The 15888-nt window shown below is 35.7% G+C and overlaps 1 protein-coding gene across 1 annotated transcript in view; it reads left to right on the top strand.

The window, feature by feature from the left end:
- The first annotated feature begins 2738 nt into the window (after nt 1-2738).
- The window catches only part of POU1F1 (POU class 1 homeobox 1), a 417327-nt gene continuing 404177 nt past the window's right edge, over nt 2739-15888 (top strand). Inside the window, exon 1 of the mRNA XM_082743761.1 lies at nt 2739-2865. The gene's annotated coding sequence lies outside the window, so the exon portion shown is untranslated. The remainder of the gene's footprint in view (nt 2866-15888) is intronic.

The raw sequence follows: 15888 nt of genomic DNA, 5'->3' as shown, positions 1-15888 counted from the left end.
CCTTTGAGTGGGCCCAGAGATCTGTTTATCCACAATTTCACAGTTTCACAATTTCACATTTCCTCAAAAAATGAGGTAGGGCGAAGGATGACAGAGGAGATAGGCAGGGTAATGGGACCTGAGTTTATTCAGGGCTTTATTCTAAGGCATCCATTGTGGTTTATTCTCCACTTTCTTAGAATACATCTCTAGTGTTTTGATCCGGATGTGACCTTGAGAAAATACTTGGCTTTTTCTGTTGCTGGCTTAAAATCATTTTTCCAGACTAATGTTTTATAGCCCAGCTGTAGCCTACCAGGAATTCCCCTAGAAACTTGAGTGCTTCTTGGAGGGTGGCAGTTCTCCAGCCGCGGAACAGGTCTCTAAAGTGGAGAAGAGTGGGACAAACTTATCGTACAGAGCACCAACCCCACAGTTCACAGATTGCCCCTCCCAGGACTGTTTCACCCTGGGCCTGCCTTTTATATCCTTTTCCCGAGAAAGGAACTCCTGTCACTGAAGATCCTTTTTGCTCTCCCATTTCTCAAGTGGAATGGTCCAAAGACCATCTTCTTTATAGATAAAACCTGTGTTTTCCAACCCATCTGTCTTCTGTTAGTGAGGTTATCTTTGTTCTTTGGAATCATGAATTTAAATGAGGTATTGTATAAAAACACTATATATGATGCTTGGCACTTAGTTGCCAAGAAATGTTAGCCAAATCATTACAGGTAATGATTTCAGATTATCATTGACATTTATTTCATGTTTTTATTCTTTCACATAATTCTGAAACAAGGGAACTTGACTCTCTGCCATGATTTGCACAGCTTCAGCCCTTGTCTCTTATAGATGTATGACTATGTGGTAAAGGTTACTCATTTTGGAAAGCATAGTGAAAATAATCATAGAGGAAGTCAAAACTCATAGCTTTCCTAATAGAACACAGTAATTTCCCCAGAAGATATAATATTGACCACCTTGATTTTACACTTGTATCCAGAGTAATTTGTAATAAATCTTGTAGATAACAGCCAAGGGAAGAGTCCAAGATTATGCCACCTCAACAAACAGAGGGGGGATGTCTCTACCTTCTACACAGAGGGATGTACCCAGATGCTGTGTGTGGACTTGGGCAATTGGGAGTTACCAATTCTCAAGTACACCCGGGGAGTAAATTATGTATATTAGGTGAAGATATGGGAAAGACCTTATCCATAAGGTGGGAGGGGGGAGAAATCTTAAGTTTCAGTTGTTTCTGCTGTTGCGGCTGCAGCAAACAAATTCGCTTAGGTATCAGTGATGAAAATATACCTTGCATGTTACAACAGGATGTTGTACCCAGAGCTATTCCATTAGCTATTCAGTTAACAGATACTTAACCCAGTAGCAAGACACAATCACAGCACTCAGTGAGGGTTATTCTGAGTAACTAGAGGTTGAGTAAGTAGGGTGCTTCCTTAGATATCCTACTATATCTTAGAAGCCTGAGTCTCAGTGAGAAAAAGACCAGAAGCTCAGTCAGTTATTAATTTCACTGCTTTTAGGTTGGTTAAGATGAATTAAATCATCACAGACAAGTTATTTTCAAAAGCTTAGACGAAAGATCCAGAAAGTGTCAGTGCTTAAAGATCTTGTTTGTTTTTAATCTTAAATATTCAGGGACATGTATTAATAGGCAAGATGCTAATAGTCTGTTTCTTGAGATTTTGCCAGAAAAGAGATTTTCATTAAGGACAAATTGCACTATTTTGATACTATTGATTGGTCTCAGTTTAAGACTAAGTTGAAGCTCCCTTTTTCCTTCTAATTAAGCTGACCATACTATTCCAATAACTACAAAAGCCAGACATAAAGTGTAAAATTAAGGAAAAAGTTGAGAAATTGTAAGAAGACCTAAGTAGTAGAATCAACACTACAGATGTAGTAGTAGAATCAACACAAATAGTGCAGGGTTACATAATCCTGCAGGTATTAAAGGTAACCTGCCTTTAATGGCTTATATTTTCCTTAAGTTATTTGCTTACCTCCAGAAGATAAACTTGGCCTTATAAACCTCACAAGTAAGATCCACTGACTCATTCCATCACATCAAAAGGTCACTTTTTAGGAGCATTATTTTAAGTACTGCTTTTTCTATTTTGGAAAAAATACTGCAGAGTAAAATGAAAACTTATAATGCAAATTAAAGCAATCAAATAAACAACCTCTCCCTAAGTTTATGGGGAAAATGTTATATTTTTTGCATAATAATTTAGATTGACTTCATTCATTCATTAAATTCATAAGATAATTGCTCAGTTCTTTTGGAAAGAAGTCAAATAAAAAAGGTATTTATCGCAGAGATTGAATACATATAATTGAATAATTCCATAACATGCAGGGGAAGACTAGATTAGGAAATAATCCCATTATGAAATAATGCTTATTTTTTTGTAAGTAGAAAATATGCCTAGTCAACTCTCAGGAGAATACTGTAATACTTAGAAAACCAACAGAAAAACTGGGTTCATAGTTCAGATTGGTTCTTTTATATATAAATCATTAAAATTCTCATTCTAGTTAGCTAAATTCATGAGTTATTTTTCCAAACAGAGGCAATATGATAGGGCAGAAAGACCACTTAACTAAAAGGGTGTTGGTCTGTCTCTCTGGAAGAATTTTTTTTTTAAAGATTTTATTTATTTATTTATTTATTTGACAGAGAGAGAAATCACAAGTAGGTAGAGAGGCAGGCAGAGAGAGAGGAAGAAGCAGGCTCCCCACCGAGCAGAGAGCCCAATGCGGGGCTCAATCCCAGGACCCTGAGATCCTGACCTGAGCTGAAGGCAGAGGCTTAACCCACTGAACCACCCAGGCACCCCATCTCTCTGGAACAATGTTATGGTAAGTGAACTGGGCACAGTTAGTTCATTGGGCAGAAAAGTAGTGAACAAGATAAACACAAACACTTAAATGATATTCTTATTTGTTGCCAAGTTGTTCTTTGGTTCCACAACTGAAAGAATGGCAGCATGATGTTTTGCACACTAGCTGTAGTATAAATGTGCAAAAACGCTGAAGACTATGTGAGTATAAAAACAAGTAGTTATTCAGTCTACTACGAAGGTATGACGGAAGACTAATTATTGATCAACTTTAGTTAAAGACATATGAACAACATGAGACTGATATATTCTAACCCTTCAAGTAAGAGACAGTCAGTACCAATACCATTTTTTAATAATTTTGATGCTATTGTCGGTTACTTTATCATTGTGTTTTACCTTTAGCCATTATTTATATTAGCCTTAATATTTTCAATACCACTTCACAATTTCTCATTTAGTCTGCATTTCTTAAGGCAACAGGAAAATAAGCAGTATTCTCTCTGTATTCATGAGAAAATTATGCATAAGCCTCATAAAGGAGACTTGCATTAGAGCTGAACTAACGTAACTCAATTTCTTCTGGCCATTAACCAGTTTGGTGACCTAAAGAAGATATTTAATTTCTTCCATTTTCAGCTTCCTAAGATTCCAGGTGGGATTAATGCTAAATCTATTTCTAGAAGTTATCCTGAGTAAACTGAGATATACTATATAAACTTTCATAGAAAGAGTAAAGTATTACATACAGAAGATCAAATTTATATAAAGAAATTAGCAAAGAAATCAGAATAAAACCATCAGAATTTGACACTTTATGAAATATCATCAAAATTTCTAATCTTTAGTTCAGAACGTTATGTCAACATATAAACCAAATTTTAAAGTGAAGATATTTCACAGAAGCTTAGCCTGAGAGGGTGCTTTGCATGCATGTGTAGCAGTGAGGACTCAGTCAATTGGAATACTGAATGGCAACATTGAGAAAAAACAGTATGTACTTAGGATAAACATGGCTTTCTCTCTTGTCCCCACAATGTCCTGCTGGTTATTTCTACATAGATATAGTGATAGAGATGATGCTGGTAGAAACAAGGATGCTTTTGAAAAATCAAGGTAAAACCCTATGCTGGATCATTGCCAGTTCTTTTTTTTCCCCTACCCCCCTCCTTTTAAAGATTTATTTATTTATTTGAGAGAGAGATTGAGATTACAAGCAGGAGGCAGAGGGAGAGGAAGAGAGAATCCCAGGCAGACTCTGAGCTGGGCATGGAGGCCCATATGGGGCTCAATCTCAGGACCATGAGACCATGACCTGAGCTGAAACCAAGAGTCACACGCTTAACTGACTTCAACACACAGATGCCCTTAATAAGATATGTAAAACAGGCTCCACTGTAATTAATGTCTACTACTGGAAATTTACTAAGACAAAAAAAGTAAACTTTGCATGTTTATAATGGAACAAAATTACCCTAGAACTTTAGTATTTAAGAGATTGATATGTGTCGTTGATGGAGAACAAATTGTGATTACTAAAAATTAATATGTTTATTATGTTTTTGTATAAGGTTTCTTCTTATGAATGTGAAATTAGACTAACCAGCTAACAGCTTGGTAAAGCTGTTGATAAATTGTTATTGCTTGATTAAGTATAACTCTCAAAGGATTTTAATACCTTTTGTTCAAAGCTCTGTGTTAGTTCTGTAACCATTTAAAGTGCCTCGATAGTAATAGCCCAAAGGTAAAAATAGCCCAATGCAGCAGTTGATTATTACGAGTAAGCCTGCTGTTATAACTGGAGTCCTACTAAGACTATCTGATGAAGTAGCTAAGTCTCTTTGAAATTAGGTTCTCCCAGAAAGCTTTTAATTTTCCGAGAGAAGAACTTTTAATCATTTTTAATTATAAATATTTCCTTATATTACCTTAAAAAGCACATATAAACATATGTAATAGTATTTGTGAATTCGTTTTACATATGTGTTTATACTGTTTTGGTACGGAGACTCTCCCATTTAATTGTTTTTCTTGTATGATACCCGAAACAGTGTCCATCCTGTTACTTCATCATTTATTACACTTTGTTATAATTTGGGGAGGTGTTGCATATTTGTCTCTTTTCTTCTAGACTCTCAGCTATTTTAAAGAGAAACCTTCATTCTTCTTTGCTTACTCTTAATAATTTGCCTAATGCCTAGAAATTGGAAAATGCTTAGGAATCTTTTAAATGTATGCATGGATATACCAAGTACATATCTTTAATTTTAAAATAAATTAAGTTTAGTATTTCTGTTTTTCAAAAATGGTACTTATTGAATGGTATAAGTTGCTCAGTGCCTTTTACAGAGCTATCCAATGATGCTATATAAACTATTCCTCCTCTGTCTTTTCCCACTGTCCCTCTGGCTTTCTATGTGGGAGGTATTTTCAAATGTCTGGTGTTCTTTGGATGTGCATTAATAATTAAAACTGGGACACAGAGGCTGTGTGTGCCAGGTTGTGCCTACCCAAGAATGGGCTTCATTAAAATTGATGGGTACGTGAGCCATATATGCCATGGAAAGAGAATCTGTTTTCTGGGGCTGTCCAATTCCTACCAAAAAGAATCTTCCAGTCTATTTCAGAAGGTATTCTAGAAATAGGAGGGGGCAAAGGAACTGGGGATTCCAGGTTTCATTATGGAAATTTTCACTTAATCTTCCTGCATGGTGCCTTGCATGTCTTGTTTTCCATTTCTGGTGCAATTTTCCTGGAGAATAAATCTCCAGTCTCTCTCCTGGAGTGAAGGTAGATAAATTATTGCCTGGCTACAATGTACCATCATTGGACCTAGCCATAGCTTTCAGCTATGCTTACAAGACTTACCAACCAACACGATTGTTTTCAGTACTATGCTTCGCCCACCTCTAAGATGCCTTGTGCTCTCTCTCCAGCTTTGAGCCTTTCATGGGTGTGAAGGGGCAAGGCTCCACTCATCTATCTGCTTTCAGACTTCTTATCACCCAGTAAAATATGGAAATTTCATGTCTGTTCTCCTGTTATTTTGTTTTATTCTTTCTTTCTTTCTTTCTTTCTTTCTTTCTTTCTTTCTTTCTTTCTTTCTCTCTTTCTTTCTTTTAATTCATTTGACAGACAGAGATCACAAGTAGGCAGAGAGGCAGGCAGAGAGAGGGGAAGGGAGGCAGGCTCCCTGCTGAGCAGAGAGCCTGATGAAGGGCTCCATCCCAAGACCCTGGGATCATGACCTGAGCCGAAGGCAGAGGCTTTAACCCCCTGAGCCACCCAGGCACCCCCTCCATTTTATTTCTTACCTGGCATTTTATAAGAGATGTTATGGATAAATGCATAAGTATATGTGTGTAATTAACCTCTCAGCATTAAAGGAGCATCTCTCTATGAAATAGATAGGCAAATGTTTGGCACCAAGTATTATCTATTATTATATACCATGCTTTTTTATGACATAGTATTACAATATACAAAACTTAAATGTCATTTCGCCCTTTTTATTGTTATATTTTATTGCCTATTTGTCACAACTGAAACTGTCTATTTTTTAAGTTGATGGTATAATAATGAAGAATTATTTGTCTTCAGTTGCATATATTTTTCTTGTTCTTCTGCTTTTGGAGACTCCAATTTCTATTTGTCTCCTATTTTCTGTACCTCCACCTCTGTTTTTCCTTTCACTTTAACTTTCTTTTCTAAATGGTGATACCTCAGTGAGAGTTATATTATTTTGTAATAATATACAGTTGGGTTTTAGATCAGTTGCTTTTGATTATTCTATTTTTCCCTATGTTTTCTTCTATATGATGAAAAGTATTTGCTATTTTTTAACTGTTTGATATGTAATAGAAAAGAAAAGCTTCTTTTTGCTGACATCCTCCTGTAGAACCTAGAAACGATATTCTATTAAGTAACGACTTTGGACTATCCTATTGCCATAGTAGATAAATACAACAGAAATTTCAGTAGAATACAGCAAATTGGTAGTGATTGTTCCTGAAGGATAATGATTATACTACTTCCTCTACTAAAGGCTACCATGTATGGAATCTAATACCATGCCAAGCAGAAGCACACTACCCGTACTGTATTGTAGTATCAGAATGTATCATTGTACCTATTTCACTTATAGGGAAACTGAGGCTTGGAGAAGCTAAGTAACTTTCATAGGGTTAATCAGCGAGTAAGTGGCATATACTGGATTGAATCCATCTTATGACTAATCCCAAAGAATGTTTTTCCTCTTGAAACACTATTATTAAAACACAGTTGTGGGGTGCCTGGGTGGCTCAGTCATTAAGCATCTGCCTTCAGCTCAGGTCATGATCCCAGGGTCCTGGGATCAAGCCCCTCATCAGGCTTCCTCCTCAGTGGGAAGTCTACCTCTCCTTCTCCAAATCCCCTCCACGCCCCACTTGTGTTCCCTCTCTCATGTGTCTCTCTCTGTCAAATAAATAAATAAAATCTTTAAAAAAAACACAGCTGTGTATATTAATTTTAAAGTCAAAGGTATTAAGAATGGTTTTGTGTTGCTATATAGTAAGTTTTTTAAGGTCTGAGTTTTTGTTATATTATTATGTTTTGGTTACTATGTTATTTGTTCTTATATATAATACCTATATTATAACACCCTTTATATTATTATAAAGCATGTGTTATTACTATTATTTGATTATCTCTGTCCTGCCAGTTTCAACTCCAGACCTTATCTTGTTGTTCAGCCCTGTTCCTAGGCCTCTTCTCTTCCTTTTATCCCTTCTCTGCTCCTTTGCTTTCACCAACACAAGCTCACACCTTATAGTCTTGTTTAACATTTTTATTGAGATGCAATTCATATACCATAAAATTTACCCATATAAAGTCTACATTCAGTGGTTTTCAGTATACTTAGAGTTGTGCAACCATCACTCTAATCAATCTTAGAACGTATTCATCACCCCCCAAAAGAAATGCCATATCTGGAGTGCCTGGGTGGATCAGTTGGTTAAGTGTCAGACTCCTGGTTTTGGCCAGGCCATGATCTCAGGGTCATGAGATTGAACCCTGTGCTCAGATGAGAGTCTGAGTGAGATTCTCTTTGTCTCTCTACCTCTTCTTCTGCTCTCTTCATTCTCTCTCTCTCTCTCTCTCTAAGATAAATAAAAAATTCTTTTAGGAAAATGCCACATCCATGAGCCCTTACTGCATATTTCCCCCATTCCATTCCCTTGTTCTAGGTGACCACTAATCTACTTTCTATTTCTATAGATTTGCCTATTCCAAACATTCAGTGTAAGTAGAATATACAATATGCGCTCTTTTATGACTGACTTCTTTCACTCAACATTTTTCCAAAGTTCATCCATGTTGCAACATGTATCAGTACTTCATTCCTTTGGATTGCTGAACAGTATTCCATTATGTGAGTTTACTACATTTATCTATTCAGGAGGTGAAGACGTCTGAGTTGTTTCCAGTCTGGTGTACAAGTATTCGCATAGTCATATATTTTCATTTCATTTCTTTCTAGACGTAAGAGCAGAATTGCTGTCCATATGGTAATTCTATAGTAACCTTTTCAGGACCTTCCAGATGCTTTTTCAAAGCATCTGCAGCATTTTCATTCAATATGAGGCTTCTAATTTCTCCATATTCTTGTCAATCCTAGTTATTATCTGACTTTTTGATTATAACCAGCATACTGGGTACAATGTAGTACTTCATTGGAATTTTGATTTGCATTTTCCTAATGGTTTAATGGTGTTGAGCATATTTTCATATGCTTATTAGCCATTTGTATGTCTTTGGAGAAGTATTCATTCAAATCCTTTGCCAATTTTTAGGTGTATTTATTTGGTATTTTATTTTGAGTTCTAAGAGTTTTTATATATTTATATACATTTTACATATATATTTATGTATTTTATATATTATAAAATAAGGATATATGACTTATGAATATTTTCTTCCCATTCTTTGGGTTGTTTTTTAACTTCCTTTGTTGGTATTCCCTAAAGTTTTAAATTTTGATAAAGTACAAATTAAAAGGCCATGTGACACTGACCCAAATAAGCAATTTAATTCTCCAATAAATTGTGTATTGTAATAAAACAAACAAACAAAAAACTGTTGCTTTTGGTGTCATATCTAAGAAGGCTTTATCTAATCCATGGCCTATGAAATTATTCCTCTAATTTCTTCCAAGAGTTTTAGGTTTGTAGCTCTTATATTTAGGCATTTAATCCATTTTGATTAGTCTTTCTATATGGTATGAGAAGATAGGACACTTTCCTGTCTCCTCATTCAAAATGAATATTTAATTTCTGAAGCAGAAAATGACTTAAAATAAGTATGTTATTATTGTTAAATATTATTACTTAAGAAATTCTAGGATAGGATACAAGATAATATAAAAGTATCTAATGTTGAATTTTTAGAAAACATGATTATAACTTCACAAATGAAATAACTATAGTTTCATTAAAATAAACTATTTCAGACTTGTTTTGATATATTCAGTAAGATAACATTCAGCTAATTTTCTGATTGAAACAGAGAAACTCTTCTACAGATGAGTTCCCACTAATATCCAGTAAATGGCACATTACTCATTAAATAAAAACATAGCCATAATAGTTATTGTGCCATCCTTCATAAAATACAATATAATTTAAAAAATTTGATACACAATTAGAGAAGTTGACATTGTAGGACAATGTTTATGATCTGCACATACCATTTCAGATGATTAGCACATACCATTTCAATGGAGATACCAACTTTTTTTTTTTTAAGATTTTATTTATTTATTTGACTCACAGAGAGAAATCACAAGTAGGCAGAGAGGCAGGCAGAGAGAGAGGGGGAAGCAGGCTCTCTGCTGAGAGCTCTCTGCAGGGCTTGATCCCAGGACCCTGAGATCATGACCTGAGCCGAAGGCAGAGACTTAACCCACTGAGCCACCCAGGCACCTGATACCAACTTTTTTATCTAGTCAGTGGCAACCACATACACAATTTGGACTGATTTTAAAGGAACGTAAAACTGCAGCAATGCTTTCCTACTTCATACAAAAGTCATCTGCAATTAATTTGAAGGCAAATGGCTGTATCTTTGATATTCACCAGCTGCAGTATGGCTCTGACAGACTTCACCCCAGGTTTAATGTCTATCTTATGCATATTAGAATTAATAGGCAAGTATATACATAAACTTTCACACATCAATTTTTTATGTGCATAATAATTTATGCATAATAAAAGCCAAGAACACCCATTTAAAAGGGACAGTTTAAAAATTCATAATCATGTTAGCCATTAGGCAAATCAAAGTAGTCAATGAAAATCTGTGAAACTTTTAGATTAACTATTTACATATAAATTTGCATACGTATCTGATAATCATAATGATAAACTCAAGGGTAGTCATATACCATCCAAAAATTTACAGCATGATGAAATGGATTAATCACGTGCCAATGGATACCTGAGTTTTGTTTGACCTCTGTCTCCCAGTTATGTAGCTTTAAATCTTAGTTTGCTCTTCATTAAAATAAGAAGGGTAGATTTATTGTTTTCTAAGATCTTATTTTAAATTTTTATGATTCCATTGAATTTGCCATTATTTGACTGATTTGTATTTGCACAGAATTACGATATTTATGGTGCTGTTTGTTTTCTTACATTTGCCTTGCAACTAAAACAACTGCACACTAGGAAGGCACTGTTTCATCAGTTTAACAAGTCTTTTCTTGTGTGGTTAAGAGTAATAGATTATGGGATTCTTTTCAACTTTTTTTTTTCTATAAAAATTTAAATCTCTGAAAAGTAACTGCAAAAAAAGCTTCTCATTTTCACCTTCGACAAGGTTGTGGAGCTAGCTTGTTTCCAGAAAGAAAATATTTATTTTTATCTATCATAGACTCCTAGAGAGTTCAGAAGATGGTGTGAAACTTTCTTTACTTTTCCTATTGAGATTTTCTTAGTTCCATGTAAGGCAATCTAGGGGCTTTTTCTCAATCTAAGCAATGACTCCCTTTTGTCAAAGCTGGAAGGTTGAGCAGAGGATTGGGCAATAGAGAAAAGAGTTTACAGGGAAAAGAAAATCCTTGCCTGCTTCATGCCACTTGGTACTGTTCAAAAAGATAGAAATATCATTCTGAGTATTATCTAAAGAGCTTCTAATGGCCCTATATGGTTAAGATCCTTTTCCATTATATTGAATTTAACAGTTATCAAAGACTATTTAATAGAAGTCTGGTTTTATTTTTAAACTTGAAAAGACACACCTAAATCAACTTAAACTTTTTGTTGTTGTTTTTCCCCAGGACTTTGGATGATGTTGCATTTCACTCTTAGACATCTGGCTGCCATCCAAACCCTGACAATCTTTTGGTAGCTTGAGTACTTCCTTTCTGTTACTCCCTTCTCCCTTCCTTACTTCATTCCAGTTGCTGTGAACATTTACTTTGTGGTTCATCCTTTAGTACATTTAATATTTAAATAATTCAGCTTCTCCCTTTTGAAAAAGGACACTGCCTTTAAATTTCACATGGCTTGGCAGAAGTTAAAAATATATAAGGAGAATGAAGCCCAAAATTAATAAAAGGAAGAAAATAAAGATCAATTTATAATTAGCCAAGAATACAAAATGGGGAACATAATCTCTTCACTAAACAGTGTTGGAAAAAAAAAATAGCAAAATGCAGAAGAATGAAATTAGAACCCTATCTTACAACATATATATATATATATATATATATATATATATATATATGTTGATATATATATATCAACTCAAAATGGATTAAAGACTTGAAACCATAAAACTCCCAGACAAAAACACAGGGCTTAAATTCCTTGACATGGTCCTTGACAGTGATTTTTGGGGGAATTTGACACCAAATGCAAAGGCAACAAAAGCAAAAATAAACAAGTGAGACAGCATCAAACTAAAATGTCCTGCACAGCAAAGAAAACCCTCAACAAAATGAAAAGGAATCTATAGCAAGAGAGAAAATATTTGCAAATCATATATCTAAGAAGGGGTTAATGTCCAAAATATATAAAGAGCTCACACAGTTCTTTAGCAAAAAAATCAAATGATGTGATTAAAAAATGGGCAGAGGAGGATGCCTGGTGGCTCAGTCAGTTGGGCATCTGCCTTTGGCTCGGGTCATGATCCTGGGGTCCTGGGATCGAGTCCTGCATCAGGCTCTTTGTTCAGTAGGGAGCCTGCTTCTCCCTCTGCCTGCCACTACCCCTGCTTATACTTGCTCTTTCTCTCTCTCTCTCTGATGAATAAATAAATAAAATCTTAAAAAAAATTTAAGATTTGGGGCACCTGGGTGGCTCAGTGGGTTAAAGCCTCTGCCTTCAGCTCAGGTCATGATCCCAGGGTCCTGGGATTGAGCCCCACATAGGGTTCCCTGCTCAGCAGGGAACCTGCTTCCCCTCCCCCTGCCTACTGTGATCTATGTCTGTCAAATGAATAAATAAAATCAACATCATGAATCACCAAGGAAATGTGAATCAAAACCTTGATGAGATATCACCTCACACCTGTTATAATGGTATCAAAAAGACAAGAAATAAAGTGTTGGCAAGAATGTAGAGTAAAGGGAAAACTTGTGCAATGTTGGTGAGAAGGTAAGTTGTTGCAGGGTACTATGGAAAATGATATGGAGGTTCCTCAAAAAATTCAAAATAAAACTACCTATAATCCAGCAATCCCACTTCTGGGTATATGTCTAAAGGAAATGAAAATAGGATCTTAAAGTGTTATCTGCACTTGTATGTTTATTGTCGCATTATTTATGACAGCAAGATATGGAAACAACCTAAGTGTTTGTGGATGGATAATGGAAAAAGAAATTGTGATATATATATATATATATGGAATATTATTCAGACATAAAAAAGGAAAGGAATCCTGCCATTTGCAACAACATGAATGGACCTCGATGGCATTATGCTAAATGAAATAAGTCAAACAGGGAAAGACAAGTACCACATGATTTCACTTACATGTAGAATATGAAAAAGCTGAACTCATGGAAACAGACTAGAATGGTAGTTACCAAAGCCTATAGAGTGGGGGAAATGGAGAGATGTTGGTCAAAGAGTACAACCTTTTGAATAAGTTAAACAAGTTCTGGGGATCTAGAGTTATTATGCAACAGAATAATTATGGTTAAGAAAACTTAATGTATACTTGAAAGTTGCTAAGAGAGTAAATCCTAAATGTTCTTACTATGAAAAAGAAATGGTTGGGGCACCTGGGTGGCTCAGTGGGTTAAGCCGCTGCCTTCGGCTCAGGTCATGATCCCAGGGACCTGGGATCGAGTCCCGCATCCGGCTCTCTGCTCAGCGGGGAGCCTGCTTCTCTCTCTCTCTCTCTCTGCCTGCCTCTCTGTCTACTTGTGGTCTCTGTCTGTCAAATAAACAAATAAAATCTTTAAAAAAAAAAAAAGAAATGGTAGCTCTGTGACACGATGGAGGTATAGCTAACACTGTAGTGGCAATCACTTTGCCGTGTATCAGTGTATTAAATCAATGTGTTATACACCTTTAACTTACACAGTGTTATATGTCAGCTAAAAAAGAAGTCAAAGACATAAGAGAATCCCAGGTACACAACATAAAATATTTATTATTCAATATAAATTTAGTACAGAATGATGTTATGGCATCCAAATTTCTGAAAATCAGTAATTTACATATGGATTATTCATCCATTCATTCATTTATCATCCAGTGTGCATCTCCTCTGTCAGTTATTGTATCTGTATTATAGCAAAATAGAGGAAAATCACAGTTCCTGCTCTTGAGGGGATTAGAGTTGTTACTACCTAAACATTTTTTAACTAGAAAAAGTGAGGAAAAGTAAAACTGTATTGCCTGAACCTTCTAGACAATAGACTTCATTATGTACGATGGCAGCCATTATTCGTTGTCTACCTGAGATCTGTCTTCTCCTTCTTTTTCTATGATTGTTCTCTGATTTTACCTGAGACAACAGTGAGCACAACCTTTGGCAATGCATAGTGTTTGGTTTAATCCAATTTCTAGAATACTGTTTTCTGATTTCTTGATTTCTCTTGCAGCCAAAAGTAGCCAATGAGACCAAAATGATAGTATATCGAGGGACTTTTGCAGAGGCTTTCCATTCTTGAAATAAAGAAAAGTGGTGGCCTGCATCTTTTGTCCCCATTTTTTCTACCCTGAAAATAGACAGGCATCCAGACCTGTAGCTGGCATATTGTGATCATAATCTGTTGTTCACGAGAAACAGAGTAATACACTAAAGATGGCACAGCAGAGAGATAGAAAGTGCAATCCCCTGACAATGTTACCGAGCAGCTGACTCCTACTTTCAAACTTCTTATGTGAGAAAAATAAACCCCTATTAGTATAAATCATTATAAATTGCATTTTCTGTCACAGTGGAACAGGCTCCTAATAGATACCCATGTACACAGGGATCGATAGGGATGTAACAAAATAATATACATTAGGGCCAACACTTACAGAGCAAGTTTTGTATTCCTAACAACCATGTGAATTAAGTGAGTCATTGGTAAGAGCTTAGAAATCACTATCACATTAATTTTTGGTTGTAATTGGATTTGAAAAGCGGTACAAATGTCAAGAATGTATTCTTAGTAGAGGGTGTAATCTCTTCTGTACAGGTCAGTGGTAGTGGCTACACTTAAAGTTTTATTTCTTAATGTTCCCTCTTTCAGAACTAAAAACAAGTTTACCAACTAAGGATGAATAAAGTTCAGTCACTTGAACTTGGAAGCTATTTAAGGTTTCTCTGAAACAGGATTTTCAAAAGTGAGGCATTTTCTTCCAATTCACTGGGTAATGAACTATTCTTTGTTGTTATGATTAGAGACATTTTGGGAAGAAAGGGCAGGAATGGTGATTGCAGTAGTGTGTTTAGTTGTATAAAGGGAAACACCTGATTTGCATTTTAAATCTATTCTTTCATAGAGAATATTGATTATGTGAGTCATTAGAGAACTCAACTAAAAAACAGTTCTTATTTTATCAGCAATATAAAGGACTTGAGATTTCTATATTTATTTATGCTTTGGGGAGACTGGTGGTCTATAACACTTGAGCTGTAGTGTTAACTCTGAAGTCTCATAAGTACTTAAACATTTTTGAAAGAGATAACTGCAGAGAAGCTGTTCCCATTTGGAGGACCATTAGTCAGTGAAGACAGATGACAATTGTCATGGGTGTAAGTTGAATGCATATGGAGTTGTTTGTATATTTATTTATAGCTATGATGGCAAGAAAGTTTAATAAGAACTAGAAAGAAAACCCCACTATAACTCTGAAGTTTTTTATTTTGTTTACTGACTCCTGAGGCCTCAGGGAAATAAAGTCAGAACTAATTGAAGTTGTTTGGAAATTCCTTTACCTGTAGAATTTACACTTTTAAATCAGAAATGCTCACTCCTGCTCTGGGAGCATTCTGTTATTGACATATGTTTGTTAAGCATGTACTATATTCCAGGCACCGCTCTCATTAGTGAACAGGTAATACACACCACTGCCAGTTGCACACGGTTCAAGCTCATCAGGGAGAAAAGCAACAATCACAACAGTAAAATACAGGTGTGGGCACAGCTCTGCAAGACCATAGAACAGAGTCACACTCTGTCTGCGAGGCCCAAAATGGCTGACCACGTTCTTATTTTCACATCCTCTTCACATTCAAGGCTGACTTCACCATTTGTGCTCTTGATTCAAACTTACTCCACCTCGTCCAGGACCTTGCAAGCAATAATTGCTGTTCCCCTTCTTAACTGTATTTTTAAACATTTCTTTCTTGTGTTTTTTGTTTTTTGTTTTGTTTTGTTTTGTTTGTTTCTTTGTCCCAAAGCCTAAACATAATCGTTATCACCTTACAAATCACAGCCAGCCTGTGATTGGACTCTCCACAACTAGTTACTCCTGCCTGTTTCAAGACCATGCTTCTCAATGTTTCAGACTACAGTGCAGGGATTTGCTTCTTTTCATTCCACTCAGTTTTCCAC

This window comes from Mustela nivalis (assembly GCF_964662115.1).
Source record: "Mustela nivalis genome assembly, chromosome: 1".
Taxonomy (NCBI): domain Eukaryota; kingdom Metazoa; phylum Chordata; class Mammalia; order Carnivora; family Mustelidae; genus Mustela; species Mustela nivalis.
The sequence above is the reverse complement of the archived record's forward strand: the minus strand, read 5'-3'. Positions and strand labels throughout refer to the sequence as shown.